Source organism: Paramormyrops kingsleyae, chromosome 12 (genome assembly GCF_048594095.1).
Source record: "Paramormyrops kingsleyae isolate MSU_618 chromosome 12, PKINGS_0.4, whole genome shotgun sequence".
In the NCBI taxonomy this organism is placed as follows: Eukaryota; Metazoa; Chordata; class Actinopteri; order Osteoglossiformes; family Mormyridae; genus Paramormyrops; species Paramormyrops kingsleyae.
The window spans coordinates 29,341,743-29,348,248 of record NC_132808.1 but is presented as its reverse complement, the minus strand read 5'-3'; positions in this window follow the sequence as shown (position 1 = coordinate 29,348,248).

The following is a 6,506-nucleotide window of genomic DNA, read 5'->3' as shown; positions in this document are numbered from 1 at the left end:
TCCCACACTCCATGTTGACAGTAATTGCACGCTCACTGATTTTCATTTAACAAGTACGTCACTTTCATTTCCAAATTTACACCAGTGTATAAACAAAAACAATTCATGCATCGCGTAAAATTTGCGTTTACAGTTTACTACGTGTTTACTACTGCATATTATATATGTTCCCTGTGGTTATCGGTTATCTTTTTAAACTGGCACAAGACTACTTTTTGTTTCATACTTTCGCTACTTTCACTGTTTAATTGGTATACCTATATGTTGCAGTTATTAATATCACAAAACATAGAATATGTGGTACATTTTTAATAGATGGTATTGCTCATGTTAATTAAAGGCTATTTTGTTACAACTTAGCGAATTTATATCAGTTGCCCTTCTTTTTACAGTCGTCGTTATAAATTGTCCTTTGGGTGCCCTGAATGTTCTGTATACATCAAAATTAGCTTTTATATATATATATATATATATATATATATATATATATATATATATATATATATATAATCCCTTATATATCACAAAAGAGAACACAAATGCAGCTCCACTCACATAGCGACATCTAAATCCGTAGTGGAGCCTCAATGCCCACAATTCGATCAGTGTGAACGGGGCTGGCCATTTCGCGGTGACAGTCCCAGTGTAACCAGCAGCGAGAAAATGGAAGTTGTTTATGAGGCGATAAGCGTGACACAATCTCCCGGCTAAATCTCCTGATATTTATTCAGCATTAGTCTTCATCTCAAATCTTTTCTCTCTTTCCTTCTCTTCTTTTCCTTTCACGCACCGGAGGGACGTGCCGTGAATGAATGTTCCCCCTTTAAAATATTTGAGCAATACAAAATAAAAATGTAATCATATTAAACGTAATCCGGAGGTACGAGTGAACTACATGCATCCCTGATTAGGGGGAGGGGGTAATGGATTTTTATAAAGCTGTACCTAAAGTAACTAAGTTTAATAAGCTGCATTAGTGGGCATTAAGGCAAAACTCAAAAGTATATTAACATGTCCCGTTGTTTATATGATAACTGGAATTCAATTTTCTGACTTCCCGCTGTAATGGGATTTCCGGCTTCACGGTTTGCGGAGGAGGACGGCGAGGAGCGTAATGTGCGTCTTTAAGGAGCGACGGCCGGGACTGCAAGTGTCCCTCTGGGGACCGGAGAGGGCAGCGTTCAGGGATAGGTCACCTGGGGATGGCGATGCCAGATCATCCGCTCGTGTAAACATTCGCATGTAAAAAAAACCAACATGCAAGCTATTAATCAGTTAAAGATTGGGAGTATGAGTTTAATTGGATGGATGGATGGATGGATGGATGGAGTTTAAAATGTGGACAGTGGAAATGTGGAGATGTTTTGCTAGATTGACAGGTTTAAATTACTCCATATGTGCTTCTCTTTGCTACTATACAACCTGAGCGTCTTGTAACCCTTACCCTGTTTTTTATGGATAAATCTCTGAACTAAGGCTTAATTGAAGAGACACCGTAATACGAGAAGAAGGTTGTATGGATGTGAATGCGGATCTGTATAAATGTAAATTACGGAGCAGATTCTAATCAGATCTCTCCTCACTATGAATTCTGCACCCAAAATGAATCTCATTTACATAAACGGCTGGTTCCTATTTTCCGTCTGCATGCATCTATTCGAGCCGTACAGTAAATAAGGGTCTGCAAAAGATCACGTTTATGAATTTCTGACCGCGCATTTTCACTCCTATTATGTGTGCTATGCTTGTGTAAACAGCACGAACAAAATGCCAGAGTGTGCTTGTTATCGATAATTTAATCGCTGATTGAAATAACGTTTCAGCCATTGTATGAAAGAAAACAGGTAAATATAGCTTTATTAAAAAAAAAAAAACTTGAGAAAAAGACGCAACGTAATGTTTCTGTTCATTACACCCTCCCCACGAACGTGACCCACTTGAGTCAGTAGCCTAAAATCAGGCCTTTCAGCGCAGATTATCTTCATTCACTGGCGTGCGGTATAATGCCTGATTCTGCTAGTGCCTCATACTCATAACTCGCTTTTCAGAGCAGCCCGCGTGTTGCTGCAAATTGAATACATGTTAGTTTTTCTACTTACAACAGACACACATTTGTCATTTAGCCTGCAAATGAGCTTTAATTCCCCGGTAAATACGAAGCGTAACTCTCCGTCGTGGTACTAATCTGTCTGATTTCTTTTTCCGCGGTGTCCCGTACAGGGGCCTCCCCCCTCCGGGACCTCGCCGTTGTTACCGAGCCCGACATACAGAGACGGTTCGCCGTTTTAAGTGTCTAATTGCTCGACGGATCATTAGTCTGTGGATAAACACAAGCAGTGTGAGTGACAGGTTTTACCAAAAGTGCCCTTATTTAACGAGAGGTTTAAGTCGCAACTTAATATAGCCTAACTCCTAAAGTCTGAACGCTAGTTTTATTTAGGCCGCATGTAATTAATACCTTAAGATGGTTTGCTGATCGCTGTCATAAGTTTGAATCAGCTTGGTTCATTTTGTGTGTATTTTTTTGTACATACATATTGCTTTAATTTTTTTGTACTAATCAGATCGTGGGGTCGCAGCCTGCTGCAGTGGGTCACACTGGGTTCGAGTCCCCTCTATGGTTCCATGTATGTGGAGTTTGCATGTTCTCCTTGTGTCATCATGGGATTTTTTTCTGGGTACTCCGGTTTCCCCCCCACAGTCCAAAAACATGCTGAACCTAACTGGAGTTACCATAAGTGTGAGTGACTGTGTGTAAGTGACTGTGTGTAAGTGACTGTGTGTGATTGTGCCCTGCGATGGGTTGGTGCCCCATCCTGGGTTGTTCCCCGCCTTACACCTCTGCCCTCTGACCCTGAACAGGACAAGCGGTTATAGAAGATGGATAATCAGGTCATTTTTGAGGCTATAAAATAGAACAGGGAAAGACAAATGTTAATCAAAGTTATATGAAGCTAGACAAAACTGTTCAAAATGAGAGACAAATATCTGGACAGCTGAGACAAGCTTGTGGTTGCAGATTTGCATACGGAACCTAGTGGTACGTTATGGTAATATGCAGGTGTTGACTAACCTCTGGGCCCGTGTCTTAAAATGTACTAATAACAAAAGCCGGCCTTGCATCTCCCAGGTGCATGAAAGTCATGCATGAAATTCTGTGGGGAAAGAATTCTGGGACACCCAGAACGGTTCCCCATTCCCTAGCCGGTGGGAGCCGCCCAGGAGAGAGAGGTCATGCCTTTTGTGGTGCATTATGGCTGCCAGACCTGCTTTCCAGGCAAGTGTGAGGTCTGTGCACGGGAGCGGCTGGGGTACTCTGTGAAGCTCTGGATCCTAACTTCACATGCCTCTTCTGGGTTCTGGCACTTTACCACGGATAAAACAGTCCACCGTCCTAAACAGGATCTGCAAATCCTCAGCTTCTCTCATTTTGGCAGTTTATTGCAAATATCCAACAAGCAAACGTAATTTTGCTTGTTGGATACTCGTAATTTTATCGAGACATGCTCATCTCACTGGACAGTTTTTCTGCTATTTGTTTCGTCCGTTTAAAACGGGACAAAACGATACAAATTTAGGCAGAATTATTTTTACTAAGAGTGGAGAGAGGGAAGAAGGAGCGAGCTGGAATGCATGCAGGCGGACGGACGGGCGGGCGGGCGGGAGGATGCTTCTAGGGCTCCAGGAAATTAATTATCCTGTTGCATTGTGGCTCTATCTAAATTCAAACCAGCTTTATGAGGCTGCTCAGAGTTTAGATTGCATGGTACTGGGATATTTATTGATGCAGTAAATATTTAAATCTTACAACCTATAAATAAAAGGTTAATAATCAAAAGGCGTGTTCTGTATTCCCCTTAAGCTTCCCAATTTCCCCTTTACTGTCTGTCAGTACAGATAGCGGGGGGGAATACACTGTATTTTGATGCGAGGGTTTGGCATTAATCTGCTTGTTTTTTTTTTGGTTTTTTTTTGCTCCCCCAAAATTAGAGAGGCAACACGTTACCCCGTCGTGCAGACAAAGGCCTTTGTTTCTCTAATTTGTGACGAGCGAGAGGGACGGAGGAAAGGGGACAATACCTGAATGAGAGATGTGGGGGGGGGGGGAGGGGGCGTGTCTCAGTGCAGAGGAGCATACATGGGACAGCCATGCCCTGGGGACCACAGACACCCGTGTTTCACTTCCCTCCCAAACCCCCCCCGCCCATACCGCCAGACGAAACAAAGGGTTTCTTAAACTTCACTTCCAAGAAGCAGCTCCTCCCTTTTCTGAATTCATCTCGCCACCTCCCCGGCCTGCCTGGCCGCCCCCAAACTCGCAGCGGTCCCGGGGAATCCAAGAGCGGCAGTCTTGCGACGGTAGAAAAGTACAACCCCCCCCCCCCCACCCCCAAACCAGGGGTGCTCTGCCTTGGTCGGCCAAAGACCCCATAACTGCTAAACACCATGAAAGATCCACTGTATGAAATGAAATTAAATGCAGTGCAAAGAAATTTCATTGTTTTATTCATTTCAGCTGAACACCATGAAAGATCCACAGGACATACTCCTGTACTTTCCATTCCCTTCTATTTTGCCAGATAGTTATATTAATTAATAAATGTCTGCCGAAAGGACAGGACTCATGTGATCCCTGTGCTTCCATTTCATTGACGTGGAAATGTCCGTGCTTCCTGGGGGGCCAAAATCCTCAGAGCTGGTTTCCAGTGCCCACGCAGCAAAAAACATGCCCGCATGGCTCTCATTAGGAAATCTAAATAAAAACCATAACGCTCCCTAATTTAATTACCCCAATGGCAGTGGATTTGGAGGCTACCGGAATCATGCCCCTTTAACATTTTTATATATTTACCAGCTCCCCCCCCCAGCATGAAGAGGGGCCCCAAGGCCCGAAGCCACTGGCTGATAAATGCCAGCATCACCACCAATTTCCCTTAATGACAAATTTTTAATTTGCCGAACGGGTCTCTCCCCTTCGCCATGCTGAAGCAACGTGAAAAAATAAACTCTTCTTCTGCCTGGATGATTGTATGAGAAACATCACAGATTAAAGGTGCTGTTCTCGTCGAATAATAATAACAGTAAAGATCGTGAAAATATGATCTCCCTCCCAGCCTGATATCGCAGCACCCTGAGGACAAAATTCATAAAACCAAAATTGGAGTCGCAACTCAATGGGTTCATTGAAATGTTTTTACTTTCTTCTTCCAAGAGGAAAAAGAGAGGAGGAGAGAGAGAGGGAAGAGGGCAGATTATTTGGTGTTCTTTTGTGCAGGTGCGACTTTGCATGTGTCGTGTCGGCATCGCCTTTGCGAGAGGCGTTCCGCTTTTTATCGTCGTCGATTTCTGTGCCGCCTCTCGTTTCCTGAGTAACGACTATCGCCGGGAGTGCAATTTAACACTGGAGCCTAAAATCCTGCTGTAAACTGGGGGGGGGGGGGGCACCTCACTTTAATCTGTGAGGATGGGCCGGGACAGTGGCCGACGGAAACTGTTGCCGTAGCTATGCGAAAATACAAAAAATGCGCAAGCTTTAAAAATACGTTGCTTAGCAACATGAGCATTCCGGGAGCCCTCTGTGATGCGTTAAGGTCTCGCCCCGCATTGTGACATGTCGGATCAAGCTAATTGCTAAATTAAGGTATTCGTTAGGCTTGTTTTTTTTATTTAATTAGACACTGTGTAATATAAGAGCTGCTAACTGGGCAGCTGGATCGCCAAATGCTAATATGCTTTAAGGCTAACTGGGTATTATGGTTTTAGCCACCATGTCCCAGACAAATTACTGGGTCGGGCTTCGGGGCCAGATAGTGGCCCGGCAGCCGGAGCTTGTCCGTACGGGAGCTGTGCTCTGCGTGGCTGCTGGGTCTGGGGGGGCTTATTAAGATCAGGGCCGTGTGCTTGTTAGCAGGGCGGTTTGAAACGGCATTACCAGCTCCCAGTGGGCCCCCCCCCCCCGCGCCTGCCACCCCGCACTGTGGCAGAGGGGAAGCGGTCTCTTGTTAGTTCACACAGCGTCAAGGCTCAGCAGGTGTGGGGAGTTGGGGGGGGGGGGGTGGCCCTGGTGTGACCCCCTCCCCCCACGCCAAAGCCCCCGCCATTCCAGCAGATTGATTTGTTAATGACACGTGGGGGTTTATTTCATAACGTAAACTTTCTTCTAAAAGTGCGCAGGTCCACATGGTGATGATGCCGCGTGGCGGGAAACCTGAGTCCGAGGAGACTGGGGTGCCACTGGCGATGGCGTACGCCCCCCCCCCCCGCCCCCCCCAGGCCGTCACGCGGCCGTCTGCACGCTGATGAGAGCGGCCTGTTACCATGCTGCCGCCGTGCCGCCCCCCTGCTGGGCTGTAATTGCCCTCCGCCACGCGTCGGGATTGATGGGCAGGTTTGGCCACCTGCCCTTTTCTGCGCGTGGCGGGCTGTGGACTCGGGGGACCGCAGGGTCGGGGGTGGGGGGTGCTCATTCCATCACCGGCAGAACGGCAGCAGACCCAGAAGCCTCC